The sequence below is a fragment of the Elephas maximus genome, chromosome 4 (genome assembly GCF_024166365.1).
Source record: "Elephas maximus indicus isolate mEleMax1 chromosome 4, mEleMax1 primary haplotype, whole genome shotgun sequence".
In the NCBI taxonomy this organism is placed as follows: domain Eukaryota; kingdom Metazoa; phylum Chordata; class Mammalia; order Proboscidea; family Elephantidae; genus Elephas; species Elephas maximus.
Window position 1 is genome coordinate 80,014,615 of NC_064822.1, and position 20,290 is coordinate 80,034,904.

At 38.3% G+C, this 20,290-nt stretch overlaps 1 protein-coding gene across 2 annotated transcripts in view; it reads right to left on the minus strand.

Annotated features, from left to right (window-relative positions):
* SLCO1A2 (solute carrier organic anion transporter family member 1A2) overlaps positions 1-9,747 on the minus strand; it is a 131,911-nt gene extending 122,164 nt beyond the window's left edge. For both annotated transcript variants that reach the window (XM_049882598.1, XM_049882599.1), the window contains exon 1: positions 9,516-9,747. The gene's annotated coding sequence lies outside the window, so the exon portion shown is untranslated. The remainder of the gene's footprint in view (positions 1-9,515) is intronic.
* Between the last annotated feature and the right edge of the window lie 10,543 nt (positions 9,748-20,290).

Sequence of the window (20,290 nt, forward strand, 5' to 3'; positions counted from 1 at the left end):
GAGAAATAGAAAAAACGGAGAACACATACTTATGTGGTTACAAAGGGGGGAGGGAGGGAGGGAGGGAGAGGGCTTTTTATGGATCAATCTGTAGATAAGAACTGCTTTGGGTGAAGGGAAAGACAACACTCAATACAAGGAAGGTCAGCATAATTGGACTGGATTAAAAGCAAAGAGGTTTCTGGGATAAAATGAAAGCTCCAAAGGTCAGCGGAGCAGGGGCTGGAGTCTGCGGAACTTGGTTTGAGGGGACTTCTAACTCAATGGGCAAAATATTCCTATTATGAAAACACTCTGCATCCCACTTTGAATTGTGGCGCCTGGGGTCCTAAATGCCAACAAGCGGCCATCTAAGATACATCAATTGGTCTCAACCCACCTGGAGCAAAGGCAAAGGAAGAACACCAAGGTCACACGACAACTAAGAACCCAAGAGACAGAAAGGGCCACATGAACCAGAGACCTACATTACCCTGAGACAAGAAGAACTAGTTGGTGCCTGGCCACAATCGATGTCTCCCCTGTCAGGGAGCACAACAGACAACTCCTGAGGGAGCAGGAGACCAATGGGATACAGACCCCAAATTCTCATGAATAGACCATACCTAATGGTATGATTGCAACTAGAGGAATCCCAGAGACAATGCTCCCCAGAACTTCTGATGGCACAGGACTGGAACCATCCCCGAAGACAAATCATCAGGCATGAAAAGGACTGGTCAGTGGAGGGGAGAGAGATGCTGAAGAAGAGTGAGCTAATTAAATCAGGTGGACACTGGAGAGTGCATTGGCAACTCTTGACTGGAGGGGGGATGGGAAGATAGAGAGAGAGGGAAGATGGCAAAATTGGCACGAAATGAGAGACTGTAAGGGCTGACTCAATAGGGGGAGAGCAAGTGGGAGAAGGGAGTAAGATGTATGTAAACCTACATGTGACAGACTGATTGGAATGGTAAATGTTCACTTGAAGCTTAATAAAAATTAAAAAAAAAAAAAGAGTTAACCAGAAGTAATGAGTACAATGTCCACTTCAGGAACTCGGGAACAAAGAGAGGGTCTAAAATGACGTGGTAACCAAAGAAGAAGTCAAATTAAAATTCTCTGAGAATGATTAAAAAAAAAAAGACAAAGAAGAACACTATATAATGATAAAAAGATTGATCAAGAAAGATATAACAATTACAAATATATATGCACTTAACCTCAGGGTCGCTATAAGTCGGAGTTGACTCAACAGCACTGGGTTTGGTTTTTGGTTAACCTTAGAGTACCAAAATATATAAAGCAAATAATGACAAAATTCAAAGGGGAAATAGATAGATTTATAATAATAGCTGGAGACTTCAAGACACTATTTTTGATAATGGGTAGAACAACTAAAAAGAAACAAAGCAAGTCTCAACAAATTTAAAAAGACTGAAAACATACAAAATACCTTTTCTAATAAAAATGAAATGAAACTAGAAACTAATAGCAGAAAGAAAACCAGAAAATACACAAATATGTGGAAATTAAACAACACACTACTAAACAACTAATGAGTCAAAGAAGAAATCAAGAGGAATAAAAAGATACTTTTGGATGAACAGAACTGAAAACACAACATACCAAAACCTATAGTATGCAGTGAAGGCAGTACTCAGGACGATATTCACAGTAAAAATTACCTACCTTAAAAAAGAAGAGAGATCCCAAGTCAATAGCTAACTCTACAACTTGAGAAACTAGAAAAAGAAGAAAGAACTAAGCCTAAAGCTATCAGAAGGAAATAACAAAAGTCAGAGCAGAAATAAATCAAATAAAGAAGAGAAAAACAATAAAGAAAATCAACAAAACTGGAAGTTGGTTTTTTTTTTTAAAAGGTCAGTAAGATCACCAAAGAAAAAGAGAGAGAAGATGCAAATATGTAAAATTAGAAGTGAAACCAGGACCATTACGACAGACCCTATAGAAATGAAAGGAATTGAAAGGGAATACTATGAATAATTGTACACCAACGAATTAGATAACTTAGAGGATATAGGCAAACTCTTAAAACACATAAACTCTCTATGTTGACTCGAGAAGAAATGATGGACCTCAACAGGCCCATAACAAGTGAAGAGACTGAATCAGTAATCAAAAACCTTCCCCCATCTTAAACATTAGCAAGCGGTCATCTAAGATGCATCAGTTGGTCTCAACCCACCGGGAGCAAAGGAGAATGAAGAACACCAAAGACACAAGGTAATTATGACCCCAAAAGACAGAAAGGACCACATAAACCAGAGACTGCATCGGCCCGAGACCATAACAGCTAGATGGTGCCTGGCTTCAACCAATGACTGCCCTGACAGGGACCACAACGGAGAGTCCCTGAGGGAGCAGGAGAGCAGTGGGATGCAGACCCCAAATTCTCGTAAAGAGACCAGACTTAATTGTCTGACTGAAACTAGAAGGGCCCTGGAGGTTATGGTCCCCAGACCTTCTGTTAGCCCAAGACACAAGCCATTCCCCAAAGCCAACTCTTCAGACAGGGATTGGACTGGACTATGGGATAGAAAATGATACTGGTGAAAAATGATCTTCTTGGATCAAGTAGACACATGAGACTATGTTGGCATCTCCTGTCTGGAAGGGAGATGAGAGAGCAGAGGGGGTCAGAAGCTGGCTGAATGGACATAAAAATAGAGAGTTGAGGGAAAGGGTGTGCAGTCTCATTAGGGGGAGAGCAATTAGGAGTACATAGCAGGTTGTGTATAAATTTCTGTATGAGAGACTGACTTGATTTATAAACTTTCACTTAAAGTACAATAAAAATTTTTTTTAAAAAAAACCTCCCACCTAAAGAAAAGCTACAGTAATCAAAACAGCTTGATACTGATGTAATGATAGACATATAAACCATTGTAATACAATCGAAAGCCCAGAAACAAACCCATACATGGGTGGTAAATTGATTTTTCAAAAGGATGCTAACCCCATTCAGTGAGGAAAGAAGAGTCGCTTTAACAAATGATGACTGAAAACTGGATTTCCACATGCAGAAAATTGAAGCAGGACCCATGCCACACACCATATACAAAACCCAATTCAAAATAGATCAAGGATCTAAATGTGAAAACTAAAACCATAAAATTCTTAGAAGTAACCATAGAGGTATAGCTACAGGACCTCGTATTTAACAATGAATTATCAGATATGACACAAAAGCACCAGCAGCAAAAGACAAATAGGATCTCATATAAATTAAATACTTATATTCATGAAAGCACTTTGTCAACAAAATGAAGAGACAATCTACAAATTGGGAGAAAATATTTGTAAACCATATATCTGATAAAGGTCTGTTGTTGTTAGGTGCCATCGAGTCAGTCTCTACTCACAGGACCCTATGTACAATAGAACAAAACACCACCTGGTCCTGTGCCATCCTCACAATCGTTGCTATGCTTGACCCCATTGTTGCAGCCACTGTGTCAATCCATCTTGTCAAGGGTCTCCCTTTTTTCCTTGACCTTCCACTTTACCAAGCATGATGTCCTTCTCCAAGAACTGATCCCTCGTGACAACGTGTCCAAACATGTGAGACATAGTCTCACCATCCTTGTTTCTCAGGATCATTCTGATTGTACTTCTTCCAAGAGAGATTTGTTTGTTCTTTTGGCAATTCACGGTATATTCAATATTCTTTGCTAACACCACAACTCAAAAGTGTCAATTCTTCTGTCTTCCTTATTCATTGTCCAGCTTTCGCATGCATACGAGGCAACTGAAAACACCATGGCTTGGGTCAGGTGCACCTTAGTCTTCAAGGTGACATGTTTGCTTTTCAACACTTTAAAGAGGTCTTTTGTAGCAGATTTGCCCAAGGCGATGCATTTTTTGATTTCTTGACTGCTGCTTCCATGGGTGTTGATTGTGGGTCCAAGTAAAATGAAATCCTTGACAACTTCAACCTTTTCTCTGTTTATCATGATGTTGCTTATTAGTCCAGTTGTGAGGATTTTTGTTTTCTCAATGTTGAGGTATGATCCATACTGAAGGCTGTGGTCTTTGATCTTCATTAGTAAGTGCTTCAAGTCCTCTTCACTTTCAGCAAGCAAGGTTGTGTTATCTGCATATTCAGGTTATTATTGAGTCTTCCTCCAATCCTGATGCCCCATTCTTCTTCATAAAGTCCAGCTTCTCATATTATTTGCTCAGCATACAGATTGAATAAGCATGGTGAAAGGATACAACCCTGACACACACCTTTCCTGACTTTAAACCATGCAGTATCCCCTTGTTCTGTTCAAATAACTGCCTCTAGATCTATGTACAGGTTCCTCATGAGCACAATTAAGTATTCTGGAATTCCTATTCTCCTCAATGTTATCCATAATTTGTTATGATCCACACAGTCGAATGCCTTTGCATAGTCAATAAACCACAGGTAAACATCTTTCTGGTATTCTCTGCTTTCAGCCAGGATCTATCTGACATCAGCAATGATATCCCTGGTTCCACGTCCCCAATAAGAGTCTAATACCCAAAATATATTTAAAAAACAAACAAACAAACAAAAACTTCTATAACTTAACATCAAAAAGACAAAAAATCCAGTCAAAAAAATAGGCAAAGGGCTTGAAGAGACATTTCACCAGAGGATATACAAATGACCAACAAGCACATGAAAAGATGCTCAACATTATTAGCCATTGTTGTTGTTGTTGTTGTGTTCTGTGGAGTTGATTCCAACGCACACGGGCCCTATATGAAAGAGTAATCTATAGGGTTTTCTATACTGTACTGTAATCTTTACAGGAGCAGATTGCCTGGTCTCCTCCCCTGCAGAGCTGCTGGGTGGGTTCCAACAGCCAGCCTTAGGATTAGCAGCCAAGTGCTTAACGACTGCACCACCAGGGCTCCTTCATTATCCATTAGGGAGATGCAGTGAGATACCATTTCACTCCTTCTACAATGGCTATTATTTAAAAAATGGAAAACAACAGGTGTTGGTGATGATTTAGAGGAATTGGAACCCTCGCTCATTGCTGGTAGGAATGCAAAATGGTACAGCCGCTGTGGAAGATTGGCAGTTCCTCAAAAAGGTGAACATTGACGTACCGTATGACCCAGCAATTGCAAAGCTAGGTATATATACAAAAGATTTGAAAGCACAAACACAAATAGAAACCTATACACCATTGTTCATTACAGCACTATTCACAACAGACAAAGGTGGAAACAACCTAAATGCCCATCAACAGATGAATGGATAGACAAAATGTGGTACATACATACAATGTATTATTAGTCAGCCATAAAGCGAAATGAAATCCTGATACATGCCACAACATGGATGAACCTTTAAAACATGCTGAGTGAAATAAGTCAGTCACAAAAAGACAGATACTGCATGATCTCACTAATATGAAATAGGTAAATATATAAAAATCAATACTTACTAGTGATAACTGGGGTGGGAGGGAGGGGCAAAGAGGGAGTTAGCTCTTAGAGGGTACAGAGTTTATGTTAGTGGTGGTGAAATAATTCAGAAAAGGATAGTGATAATGGATTATACATGTAAAAATTGCTGAGTTTGCAATGTTTTGTTATGTATATTTGTACCTCAAATTTTTTTTAAAAGGTATCTGTAAGTGAAAGGGAAACAGTTGTAATTAACAGTCCTTTAGTTTTTTTTTTAGTTAAGTCTAGATAAAAATTCTTAAGCGCATGTCTCAGAAATTAAGATAGTGAATGCTTCTAATTACCGAATAACAAATTCTTCTGGATTAATTTTGTTTGCCTTCAACAAAACTGAAGGAAAACCAGGTTGTCAGTCAGTAGAGCACTAAAAATAATTTTGGTGATAAAGCACTATTTGATTTTTTACCTATAAGAAGTTCAAAGAACTGAGGACATTATTATAATAAAACTCCTTTCCCTCAACTACGTTTCCATATAAATAGTATTTAAATCCGTAAAGTAATAAAAATTAAAACGAAAACAAATTCTGTCTCAATCTAGCAATAAATAGAGCTCAGTAACAGGTCAATGGTCATTCAGTGATCTTTATAAAGAAACAAAGTTTTTAGAGTTTCTATGAGTGGTGGCCCTCTTCCCAGATCATATGACGGTAGATTTCAAGGGAGAAGCAAAAATCCGTGCACAAGACGATGCTTCAGAACTCAGGGAAGCAGACCTTTTGAAGTGGTTCTGTCTGTGTAACTGAGTCTATGGGAGCCATCCTTCCCATTCTGGTCAGCTTGCCTCTGTAGCTCATCAAAAACCAGACATGTCCTAACTACCTTCAGGGACACAAATTATTACCTACAATAAGCTATCCCTGAACAAGTTGATATGGCCGCCTTTATATATCCAGCTCTTCAGGAAGGAGAAAAGGTACTTAGAATTCTGTCCTTGAGGAACAGTAAGTAAATTATCTCAGGAAGAGACCTGTATGACACAATATTTTCTCTTAGGAAATTTAAACATTTCTAATACCAGAAGTAGGTAGGACACACAACCCACTGATATTCAGATACAGAAGATTTTTTCACATAAAAAAGTGGATCCTTCTGCTACTATTTTTCTAGCAATTGCTTACCATCTTTGCAGGAAAATGATGATGGTAACAAAGCAGGCTCTAAACTAAACACTGTAATACATTATTTCCAACATTATATACATTGTGAAGTGCCTGAGGCTGGGTGCTCTAGAGAAGAAAAGCCAGTAAAGTGTATCTATCTATCTATATATACAAAGAGAGAGAGAGATTTATATCAAGGAAATGCCTCACGTGGTTGTAGAGGCTGTGAAGTCCCAAGTCCGTGGATCAGGCTGGAGGCTTCTCCCAACTCCAGTAGCTGCAGGGCCTGGCAAACCAAAGATGCAGACCACCCACACAGGCTGACGAATCCCAAGATCAGCAGGTGAGCTGCTAGGTCAAGTCCAGAGGACCAGAGGTCAGATGAACAGGAGCCAGCTACAGAGTCCAGAGCAAGCAAAAGCTCAGGGCCTTTGCCAGAAAGTCTGCCTATGTTGGATGCAGGCCACACCCCCAAGGAGACTCCTTTTCAACTGACTGGCTACTCACAGCAGATCCCATCATGGAGGTGATCACATTATACCAGATCTCATTATGGCGATAATTACATCATTATATGACTGTCAAACTATGTTATAACTGTCAAACCACTGAGAACCATGGCCCAGCCAAGTTGACACACAACCTGAACCACCACAGGAAGTAACAAAACCAGTGCCATTAAAATCAAGAACAAGTCAAGATTGCCTGCTAATATCATTGCTATTCAGTACGGTTAATGAAATTCTAGCTAATAAAAGAGGACAAGAAAATTAAATAAACAAATATTGTAAATAAAAAACATTTCTTCAATAGCAAACAATTATTACTTGTAAAATACAACAATCTTCTTAAAATATTATAATTAATAAAAGGATTTGATACTTTGACATGGTACAAGATAAATATTGTGGGATAAAGAACCCAGTTTTACCCCAAGTAAGTTGACCTTTGTCATTGCCTATGGAGAAATAACTCTTGGAGCAATCGGGGTACCCTGGTCTGGGATTTCTGGGCCACACCTGAGAATTTGTGCTGATGAGTGGGGGCTGGCCAGACCAAAAAAGACTCACCCAGGAAGGCTGAAACCAATTGATCTCAGGAGGCTTTACTTAGCCTATCATGCAGGACTGTCCATAAAAACCCCTAAACATGGAGGCTGGAGATACTTCCTGGTTGATGAGAATATCTACTCTCAGGAGGGTAGCTCGTCCCTTGGGACATAGAAGCTCTGCACTGGAAACCCTCCCTGACCTCTCCCAAAGCTTTATTTTTTTTTTTTTTATCCTGTTTGACGTTAATGAATCTGTAGTCATAAGTATGGTATGGGATACTGTCTGTGGATTCTGTGAATTGTTCCAGGTAATTATCGAACCCAAACCAGCAATAGGAGCCTATAGGTCAGAAGATAGGGGTGTCACGTGGACTCCCAGACTTGTGGCTGGCATCCTGAAGGTGTAGTGGGAAATCAGTCCTGATGTTGTAGCCAGGATATATGTATTTAATACAATTTTCATCAAAATTTCACTGAGATAGTGCTTTTCTTTTTTGGTATTTATTTTAGAATTAAATGCAATAGTTTTAAAGCTTATGTGGAAGAATAAATGTGTAAAATTTGCCTAAAACTATTGGAAAAGATAGCGTAAATTTGCTATAAGACATGCTAAAACCTTCTGTAACACTAACTGATAAAAACAGCATGTTTTCAGCACAAGAATAAACAAACAGTTCACTGGTACAAAACTGAGCCTATAACTAGATCCAATATAAATGAAAATGTAATATACGACAAATATCAAAACATTAGTTCAATAAGAAAAGTATAGCTAATCTAATAAATGGCCTTGATGGAATTAGATTTCTACCTGAAAGGAAAAAAGTGATACCCCTGCCTAATATAATGTTCAAAATTAAAAAGCCAATAGATTAAAAACTTCAAGATTAAAAAATATATACATTTGAAAAAAATAGGAAACTGTTTGTATACCTTCAGGGTTAAATATCTTTAAAAAGACAAGAAACCAACAAATCATAAAGTGAAAAAGTTTACAGCATTGACTTCATAAAAATACAAACTAAACAATGGCAAATAAAACCCAAAAAGAAGCAAGGTTAAAAAAATAGACAAAGAGAAAATATTTCAAACATGAGACAAAGATTTATATCACTAAAGCAAAAAAAAAAAAAAAAAACTACAAATTGATAAGAAAAAAACATAAGTAAAATATATAAACTGGGGAGGAAATGCAAATAGACAAAAAAAGAAAAAACATAAGAATTTTTTTATAAGAATCTCACTAGTAGCCAAGGAAATGCAATTTAGTATAACAGAACACCCCCATTTTTTCATGTTAAATTAGCAAAAATTTAAAAGATTCATAACATTCAACGAAATGGTATAAGAAAGAGTGGAGTTGGGAGTTGCAATATATATTGCTTCTATAATGTCACTTTCATACATATACACAAGAATACATATATGAATATGTATATACCTATAATTATACATATTTTGTATATGTTTACACGAGCATAGAAAGAAATGTGGATAGATATGTACCAGAAAGTTTTAGCTTTTTACATTTTTGTGATATCTGGCTTTTTTAAAAAACAACTGTTTCTCAGTTTTGAATTGAAAGAAAACTCCGATGAAGTGTGTGTGTGTGTGTTAAGAATCACTTAGACTGGCTTCTAAAACTCCAAAGCACTTGCAACTACATATTTGATGAACCAAAGTATATATTCATATGTGTGTGTATATACATAAACAAACAATGATATTCAAATCCTGTATTAAATAGAATTGCCAACACCAGGAGAAAAGTATGTCATTGTTGTTAGGTCCGGTCCAGTTGATTTCAACTCACAGACAAAGTAATTAGAAAACCCAAAGCATCTAATATTTTCCAAGCAAAAGTGACTGAGTTATAACCCACCCCAATCCCAGTAAATGTGCTGCTCTTACCTTCGCATTGACCATCACTCCTTTCACTGCTGCTTCTATACTGAAAGGCCATCAGGTTTGTGAAAAATTACATATTAAGTAGCCAATAAGAAAAAGTACTGAGAACATGTAATCTAGAGCTTCTCGGTCTTCTGAGAATCAGAGTTGTAAATAAAGAGATCTTTGTTTATATAACTTTTAATCCTTTGGTAAAGTTTCTTGGACTCTGAGGGCTACATAAAACAGGTTAGAGAAAAGATTAGTCCCTTAGAACCAGAGGCTCCTCCTTTCTGTTTTGTTTTCTAAAGTTAACCCTTATGTGGCCATGATACCAACTCTAACTTCCTATCAAGACTTCAGAAAAAACTCAGTTAATGTTACTTAACTTTGCTGAGCCTCCATTTTCTTGTGTTTTTTTTTCTTTCATGATTAAAAAGTTTTACCAAGTTTTGTACGTCAGAGTCACTTATTAATCACTTATTAATTTACTTATTGATTTATTTAGTAAATTAAGATGCCTGTATGTTGAGCCTGAGTTGCTAATGCCTTTTTCTGTGTTGTAAAATCTAAGAAGAGATGATTCCAAAATGGGAATTAACTTGGAAGCAGAGTTGATGTAGACAGAAACATCCATTTCTATAGGGTACCACTGACATTTTTGGACAGTAGACTAATGTGAGAAAAACAATGTTTGAAGATTCTCCTATCAGTAATTTGCTAGCCGGATAGGATGAGTGAAAGATTACCATATTTTACTCAAATAACGGGCACCTTCTATGTTTGCTTGCCAGCTGCCCCCTTGCCCTGAGAGGCACTTTCGTAAGAGCACGCTATGATAATTTTTTTTTTTTTTACAGCAACATGTAAAAAAAGATGGGCATAGTGGTGCTTATGAAAATACCTCACAGGAGATGACAGGTGTTGGCAAACAAACGTAGAAGGCACACGTTATTTGTCTAAAAATGGGCCTAGTTAGAGGCTGTGTCAGGTACTGAGGTGGTGATATCCAGGTAAAATTTGGGATGGAGTGGAAAAGATTGTTTAGATTAGTAGTTTCAAGGGGAAAAATGATACAGATGTTCTGGGATGTTTAAACCCAGCCCCAGCACTGACTAGTTGTGATCTTGGACAAGTTACTTATTGTGTTTCCTTATCTAACCATGGGGTAATTATAACACCTACCTCAAAAGGTGACTGAGATTACAGCTCTTTCTTTAAATAAATAATTGTTGAGTGTCTATTCTATGACAAATATTATTCTAGATGCTAAAACCAAAAAAATAAAAATAAATCCTGCTGCCATCGAGTTGATTCCAACCAACAGCAACCCAACAGGACAGAGTAGGACTGCCCCATAGGGTTTCTAAGAAGCAGCTGGTGGATTCGAACTGCTTACCTTTTGGTTTGAAACCTTAGCTCTTAACCACTGCACCACCAGGGCTCCTTTCTAGGTGCTAGGGATATAATAACAAGAAAAACTGTCTCATGAATTTTGTTTGTTCTGGGTGAAGAAAAAAAGAAAAACAAATCAACAAATAAGACCTATTTAATAAATATATTTAAAAAGCTATGAGGTGTGTGTGTGTGTTTGTGTGTGAATACTAAGTAAGAAACTGAATCAGTTAGAACATTTTTTTTTTCTACAATCCCTTTTATCTACCCAAAATAATTTTTGTAATTCTCTTTTGTTACTTGTACTCTGCCTCAGTCTCTGCTGGTGAGATTTCTTTCATTGTTTTCAACTATTTAAGTAGTTTGGAGAAGGACAGTCATGAAAAAGGCCTGCCTTTGGTGAGCTCTGTGGACAAAACCATATGACCCAAAGATTCCACCCTTAGGTTTTTATCCAAGAGACTTGAAAGCAGTGACACAAACAGACACATGTATACCAATTCTCATTGCAGCACTACTCACTTTAGCAAAAATGTGGAAACAGCTCAAATATTACCAACACAAGAAAGAGTAAACAAACTATGGTATATACACACAGTAGAATATTACTCTGCCATAAAGAGAAATGAAGTCCTGATACATGCCATAACACGGATAATCCTTGAAAGCATTTGATTATGTTTAGTGAAGCAAGCCAATCACAAAAGGACAAATACTGTTTGATCTCACTAATATGAAGTACATAGAATAGATAAATATATAGAGATTAGAGTTTAATAGTGGTTACTAGGGACAGGAAGCGGGGAGGGGAGAGAGGGAAATTATTGTTTAGGAAGAATTGAGTTTCTGTAGGAACGGAAAATTTGGCAAAGAACATTGGTGCTGTTTGCACAACATGACAAATGTAATTGATCTCACTGAATTGTATACGTGAAAAATGTTGAATTGGAAAATGTGGTGTTACCTATCTTTCAAAACAGAAAAGAAGAAAGGAAGGAAAGAAGGGAAGGAGGGAGGAACTAACGAAGGAACAAAGAAGTAACATTTGTTATGGAACTCAAGGAAAAAAGTGGGGAGATGCCTCGATCCCTTCGGTCGCCTTAACCTGCAGTGGAAACGCAAATTCCAACCTAGCATTTCTCAAGTGGCCCCAAGAGACACGGTTGTTTTCTATTCTCTGGTAATAATGATAGTTAGCACTTGTTGAATGTTTATTATGTGCCACAGGCCATTTTAAGAGCAGTAAGTGTATTAACTCATTCAATCATCTCAACAAGTTCACGAGATAAGTATTATTATTATCCTGCTTTTATAAATCTGGACACTAAGGCAGCACTAGCCAGATTTCAACTCCCCCAAATTCACGCAGCTGGTAAGCAGTAGAGGAGGGATTTAAACGCTGGCAGCTCAGCTTTCAAAACATGTCCTTTTAAACACTACACTACACTGCTACTCAATAGTTGATATTAAAGCCAGAAAAAGCATTAAAATAATTTTGTAGAGAATTGCATGTTTCTTTTTCCTTCCTTTGTGCAAATTGTGTAAATTATCTCTATAATCAAGTGTTCAAATCCTTGGAGAACCATATGCAATAAATAAATAAAGCAGTTTATCTATCCCCTCTTCTCTCAAGAGAAAAAATTATCACATTACAAATGTTCAAAATCGTCCCTGCCCCAAGCCAAAACTTTCCCCCATTTCCACCTTCCCCCACTTCTCCATCTTCCAGCAGAATCATCCAAAGTTTTTTTCATGAAACAATTTAATAAGAAAATTTCAGGAAGGCGCAAGTGCTGTCTTAGCTACCCAGTGCTACCATAACAGAAATACCACAAATGGATGGCTTTAACAAATACATTTATTCTCTCACAGTTTAGGGCTAGAAGTCCAAATTTAGGGTGCCAGCCCCAAGGGAAGGCTTTCTTTCTCTATCGGCTCTGAGGGGAGGTCCTTGTCACCAATCTTCCCCAGTCCTGGAGCTTCTCAGCGCAGGGATCCCGGGTCCAAAGGATGTGCGATTCTCCTGGCTCTTGTTTCTTGGTAGTATGAGGTACCATGTCTCTCTGCTCGCTGCTCTCTTTTATAGCTCAAAAGAGACTGACTTAAGACACTACCTAATCTCCTAGACTGAGTCCTACCTCATTAACATAACTGCCTCTAATCCTGCCTCATTAACATCATAGAGGTAGGATTTATAGCACGTAGGAAAATCACATCAGATGACAAAATGGTGGACAATCACACAATACTGGAAATCATGGCCTAGCCAAGTTGACACATACTTTGGGGGGACATAATTCAATCCATAGCAAGTGCTATGAAGAAAATCAAACAGGGAGGGAATTGAGAGTACCCAAGGATAAACTTTTTTGGGGATAGTCAGGGAAGTCCCCTAAGGAGACAATGCTTGAGCTGAAACTGAAAATATAAGGAGCAACAGTACGAAGGTCTAGAAACAGAGCCCTGCAGGAACAGGGAACAGCAAGTGCAAAAGCCTTAGGGTGAAGTAAATAGACTCGGTGTATTCGAGGATCGGCAAGAAGGCTGATGTGATTGGAGCAGAGTAAGCTATGCTACCTAAGGGGACAAGGGTACAGAAAGAAGTCAGAGCTGTAAACAGAGGTCAGATCATTCAGCAGCACTGTACACTAGGGCAAGGAGTTTAGGTTTTATTCTAATGGAAATGGGAAGCCATCGCAGGGTGCAAAGGAGAGAAAAGACATGATCAAATTTGTGTTTTTAAAAGATCATTTGGGTTGCTGTGTGGAGGAAGGGCTAGGCAGAAGGAACAAGAGCAGAACCAGCAAGCTACCACCACAGCCCAGGCACAAGAGTAGCAATGGAGATATCTGCACAGGTTCCGAACATGTTTTGGAGATAGCCTGAAGGTTTTATTTATGGAAGTTTTCTAGGAGGCTTTCCATAAAGGAGATGTTAAGAAAAGTCTGTGGCAACAACCCTGAATAAAGTCTCCCAGTAGCTAAGGCACCAGACTATTTTCTATAGTACCTTAGTGATTCTGGTAATTTTTCACACAAAATAATTTTCTTCTGATCTCAATGGACCTATCCTGGATATAGTGTCACTCTGAGTCAGAATTGACTCAATGACAATAGTTTCCTGGGATACACAAAAATAACTGGTTTTGTTCACAAAAGGAACTTAATAACCATAGAGAAAGTATTTGTAAAACACTGATAATTGCCCGTGGTCACAAACATCATGTTCTTTTCTTGCTTCTTTGTCTCTATCAGTCACCTCTTTTTATCAGAAACAAAACCTTTTCTTTGAATAAATATCTGCACAAGTTCACCATCCCTCCCCCAGCAGCAGTGAAACACGGGATCCTTTAAGCTCTCACTGTTGGCCCTGGCGCAGCTCCCAATATTCAATGTGATTGCTTAACTTACAGTACTACCTTATTACATGTAACGTTATTCCCAAAGACTCGAGTTTATGCACCTGCATGTAGTGTCCACCTGAGCCACTAACTTGTCCATTAAAGGGGTATCCCAGTTCTCCCTCTCTGCTGATGAAAATCCAATGTGGTCTGTGTCATATTAAAAATACTAGTCCTATAAGCTGTCAAGCAAATTATAAATTTTAGGCAGGCATATGAAACAGTGAGGCCAGCTCTGAAGTTGCTTTGGCTGCCCTTTTAATGTTTTGTTTTGTTTTTTTACAGTCAAGACAGAAAATACATAGTCGCTGCATAAAGTTAATTTGTTATCCACCCTAAAGACCAGGATGGAAAAAAATAATTCCAAAGATTCCTAAAGCCCTCCTAAAATGACTTCTACATGGCTGGCAGAATAAAGCTTATTTTTGTTTTCAAACAGGTTCAAATTTATAAATACACAGGCAGTGGAGGTGTAAACAGATCATCCTCAGAAAGGCATCCTGGGTATTGAAAGCACTGGCAAGTCTCACTTCACAAAGAAAACTGAGAACCCTCCTTTTAAATTCTTCTAACCCACTACCCACTGCCGTTGAGTCGATTCCAACTCATAGTGATCCTATAAGACAGAGTAGAACTGACCCACAGAGTTTCCAAGGAGCGCCTGGTGGACTTGAACTGCTGACCTTTTACCTCCCCTCCATTCCTCATCTCAAATTTCCAACTCTGCAGGTAATGTCATCTGATAATAATTCCTTTGTAAAGATTCCTATCACCTGGATCATGGAGTTCTGTTTCTTCTCACATTGGAAGATGAGACAACTATGGGGGGTTAACTCATTAAACCCTAAGAAATAGGTTAAAGACCATCTCATTGTGCTGGCTGGCATGGTGTATAGATATCCCCTCACCATCGGCACAGTGGTTAAGTGCTACGGCTGCTAACCAAAAGGTCGGCAGTACAAAGCCACCATGTGCTTCTGGGAAACTCTATGGGGCAGCTCTAGTCTGTCTTACAGGGTCCCTAGGAGTTGGAATTGCCTCTACGGCAATGAGTTTGGTTTTGGTTCATGGGCGGTAGAAACCAACCACTGGATGGATAGTCTAGAACAGGGATCAGCAAACTAGGGCCCTGGATCAAATCTGGCCTGCCACCTGTTTCTGTAATTAAAATTTTATTGAAACGTATCCATGCTCAACCATCTACATTTTATCTATGGCTGCTTTCAAGACACAATGGACTGAGTTCAATAGTTACACGGAGATCTTACGGCCTGCAAAGCCTAAGATATTTACTATTTTAGCCTGGTGTAGAACAACCCTGGTAGCAGTAGTAGCCAATAGTCTGTGGTAGTGTCAGCAGAAGCTCTGGTAAAAATTGGGAATAACATAGCTGAACAGATAGATACCAGTGTGAAGTATCAGAATGAATTCATGGGTGGCTGGTGACGCCACTACCCTTCCTGTCTTTGAAAGCAGTCTTAGAGACCACTGTCGTATTTCTGAGTACACAAGCTTCCTTCAGAGTCTGCACATCATGCTTGTATCTCCCTGAACATCACATTATGTGTGTTCTCTTCACCCCATTGCACAAGTTCTTTCCTCTCACTGAGCACTGATAAGTCAGGTATAGTCTCAGAGTTTTTTCTATGCTATGTTTTTTAAATGTGAAAATAATCCTTCTAGAAGATCCTTCATTTTGAGAAATTTTTACAAATAAGCTTTTTTGTTCCAGCTCCATTTACTGAACAATCGCTCTTTTCCCCCATTGATTTCTCATGCCACCCTAGCCATATATACCGTATACCAAACTTCCAAACATGTCTGGAGCTGCATCTAGGCTCTTTCTATTCTGTTTTCCAATTTATCTATTACTATACCAATACCATACTGTGCTCATAACTATGGAATTATATCCGCTTTCATTTAGAAGTGTCCTATTTGTAGCCTTTTATTTGACCATATAAAGTTAGAATAATCTTAACAAGTTTCATGACTGTTATTGTGTTCAATCTATAGATCTATTTGGGAAGAAATGACATCTGCATGATACCAATGCTATCCATGAATACAGAATACTTATTAGTATTTTCCAAAAGGAATATCAAATGCATTTTTTAATTTAATCATTTTATACTCATTCAGTTTAAGATATCTTCTATTTTTAAGTTACTTAAAATACTAATCATGATTAACAAATGATCAAATTTTAAATTATCAAATTTTATCAAAAGACAAAATGTTTATCAAATGATAGTATGTCTTTTTCTTAATCTGCTAATGTGATTAATTACATTCATGGATTTTATAAAATGAAACCATCCTGTCATACCTAAAACAAGCTCACCTTGACATAGTATATTACCTTGTACATACTCTATTGGATTATAGTGAATTTGTCATCTATTTTAATTACTGAAATGGGTCTGTAATTTTCTTTTATTTATCCTTTGTATTTGATTTCAGGGCTCTACTAGACTTAAAGAACGAATCTAAAAGTATTTCCTTTTTTTGTATTGTCTTGAAGAGATTGTATGAAATTGGGTTGATGATTTCCTTGTAAAACCATTGAAAGGTAGAGTTAATTTTGCAGAAAGATTTGCAACCATTGCTTCAGTTTAGTTTATAGTGATGAAACCACTCAGATTTTACATTTATATTTTATAAGTTATGATATTCTATTAATTTTTTCATATTTTAGTTTTCAAATTCAAGGCATACAGCTATTGGTGGCACATGTTATATATCTTTTTTACTTCTACTTTATCCTTTTTATGTCTCCCTTTTCTCTCATAATATTGTTAGTCTGTGTCTTCTCTATTCTCGGTCAGTCTTTTCAGATGTACTAAATATAGCTTATGTGGCTACTCAGTACCTCTTGGTGCCATCTTCTTGCAGATACTCAGCAACTTGTTTTGCCCAAGTTCCACCACAACTGACCTATGGTGACCCATCCAGGAGTATAGCAATGTTTGCTTGGGAGACACAGGTCTTCCCCACCGGCTGCCACTGCACAGCCTTGCTAACCTGCCACATGCCTAGAGACTAATTTCTCCTGCCATCTTGAGACTTGGATGTAAGGTCACATCAAAGGATGAAGGATATGACTTCCAACGGGGCCAGCCAACAACTCAGAAGTTCAGGGAAGTTAACGCCCCACGGGGTGAACTTTGACAAAAGAGAAATAGGAATCAGGAGAAACCTAGGAAGATAAATTTGCTCTTCTTCCTCCCTCCCACGAACTCATACAAGAGACAGTTGTTGGTGTTGTTAGATGCTGTTGAGTCAGTTTCGACTCAGAGTGACACGATGTACAACAGAACGAAACATTGCCCTGTCCTGTGCCATCCTCACAATCATTGTTATATTTGAGCTCATTGTTGCTGCCATTGTGTCAGTTCAATCTCATTAAGGGTCTACCTCTTTTTCACTGACACTGTACTTTACCAAGCAAGATGTCCTTCTCCAGGGACTGGTCCCTCCTGATAACATGTCCAAAGTACCTGAGACGAAGTATTGCCATCCTAGCTTCCAAGGAAAATTCTGGATATATTTCTTCCAAGACAGACTTGTTCATTTTCTGGCAGTCCATGGCATATTCAATGTTCATTGCCAACACTGTAATCCAAAGACATCAATTCTTCTTCGATCTTCCTTATTCATTGTGCAGCTTTCGCAATGCATATGAGGCGACTGAAAATACCACAGCTTGGGTCAGGCACACCTAAAACCTCAAAGTGACAACTGTGCGTTTTTTTTTAAACACTTTTTCTTAGTCATCTAGTGCTGCTGTAACAGAAATACCACAAGTGGATGGCTTTAATTAACAGAAGTTTATTCTCTCACAGTCCAGTAGGTTAGAAGTCCTAAGTCAGAGCATTGGCTCCAGGTGAAGGCTTTCTCTCTCTGTCAGCTCTGGAGGAAAGTCCTTGTCATTGATCTTCCCCTGGTCTAGGATCTTCTCAGGTGCAGGGACCCCAGGTCCAAAGAACACACTCTGCTCCCTGCTTTGCTTTCTTGATGGTACAAGGTCCCTCTATCTCTCTGCTAGCGTCGCTCTTTATTATCTCAAGAGATTGGTTTAAAAAGCAATCTAATCTTCTAGATTGAGTCCTGCCTCATCTACATAACTGACACTAATCCCATCTCATCAACATCATAGAGATAGGATTTACAACACATAGGAAAAGCATATCAGATGACAAAATGGTGGACAATCAGTCAATATTGGGAATCATGGCCTAGCCACATTGATATACATATTTTGGGGGGGCCCAATTCAATCCATGACACACTTTAAAGAGTTCTTTTGCAACAGATTTGCCCAACGCAATACATCATTTGATTTCCTGACTGCTGCTTCCGTGGGTGTTAATTATGGACCCAAGTAAAATGAAATCCTTGACAACTTCAATCTTTTCTCCATTTATCATGATGTTGCTTATTGGTCTAGTTGTGGGGATTTTTGTATTCTTTACAGTGAGGTGTAATCCATATTGAAGGCTGTTATCATCTGCAAATCGAAGGTTGTTAATGAGTCTTCCTCCAATCCTGATGCCCCGTTCTTCATCATATAGTCCAGCTTCTCAGATTATTTGCTCAGGTTACGGATTGAATAAATATGGTGCAAGGATACAACACTGACACACACCTTTCCTGATTTTAAATCACAAAGTATTCCCTTGTTTTGTTTGAACAACTTCTTCCTGGTCTGTGTACAGGTTCCTCATGAGCACAGTTAAGTGTTCTGGAATCCCCATTCCATAATTTGTTATAATCCACACAGTTGAACGCCTTTGCATAGACAATAAAACACAGCTGTCTTAGTCATCTAGTGCTGCTTTAACAGAAATACCACAAGTGGATGGCTTTAACAAAGAGAAATTTATTCTCCCAGAGTCTAGTAGGCGACAGGTCCAAATTCAGGGTGTCAGCTCCAGGTGAAGGCTTTTTCTCTGTCTGCTCTTGAGGAAGGTCTATGTCATCAATCTTTGTCCTTTTCTGATTGACATTTCACTCAACATAATGTGCTCCAGATTCATCCACGTTGTGAGATGTTTCGCAGATCCATCACTGCTCTGTATCATTGTGTGTATGTACCATAATTTGTTTATCCATTCATCTGTTGATGGGTATCTAGGTTGTTTCCATCTTTTTGCTGTTGTGAACAGTGCTGCAATTAACATAGGTGTGCATATGTCTATTTGTGTGACAGCTCTTATTTCTCTAGGGTATATTCCTAGGAGTGGGATTGCTGGATCATATGGTATTTCTATTTCTAGCTTTTTAAGGAAGCATCATATCATTTTCCAAAGCGGTTGTACCATATTATATTCCCACCAGCAGTGCATGAGAGTTGCAATCTCCCCACAACCTCTCCAATACTTGTTATTTTGTGTTTTTTGGATTAGTGCAGGTATTGTCTCAGTGAGATGGTATCTCATTGTAGTTTTGATTTGCATTTCTCTAATGGCTAATGGGAAGCCCTGGTAGAGTAGTGGTTAAGAGCTATGGATGCTAATGAAAAGGTCAGCAGTTTGAATCCACCAGGCACTCCTTGGAAGCCCCGTGGAGCAGTTCTACTCTGTCCTATTGGGTCGCTATGGGTCAGAATCAACTCAAAGGCAACAGGTTGAACGGCTAATGATCATGAACATTTCCTCACGTGTCTTCTTTGGTGAAGTGTCTGTTCATATCCTTTCCCATTTTTCATTGGATTATTTGTGTTTTTGTTGTAGAGGTGTTGAAGTATTTGTAGATTTGAGAGATCATACCCTTGTCGAACATATTATAGCCCCCAAATTTTTTCCCTCTCTGTAGGTTCTCTTTTTACTCTTTTGGTGAAGTCTTCTGATGAGCATAAGTGTTTAATTTTTAAGAGCTGCCAGTTACGTAGTTTTTCTTCTGGTGTTTGTGCATTGTTAATTATGGTTTGTATACTATTTATGCCATATATTTAGGTCCCCTAGCATTGACCCTATTTTCCTCCTATGCTTTTTATAATTTT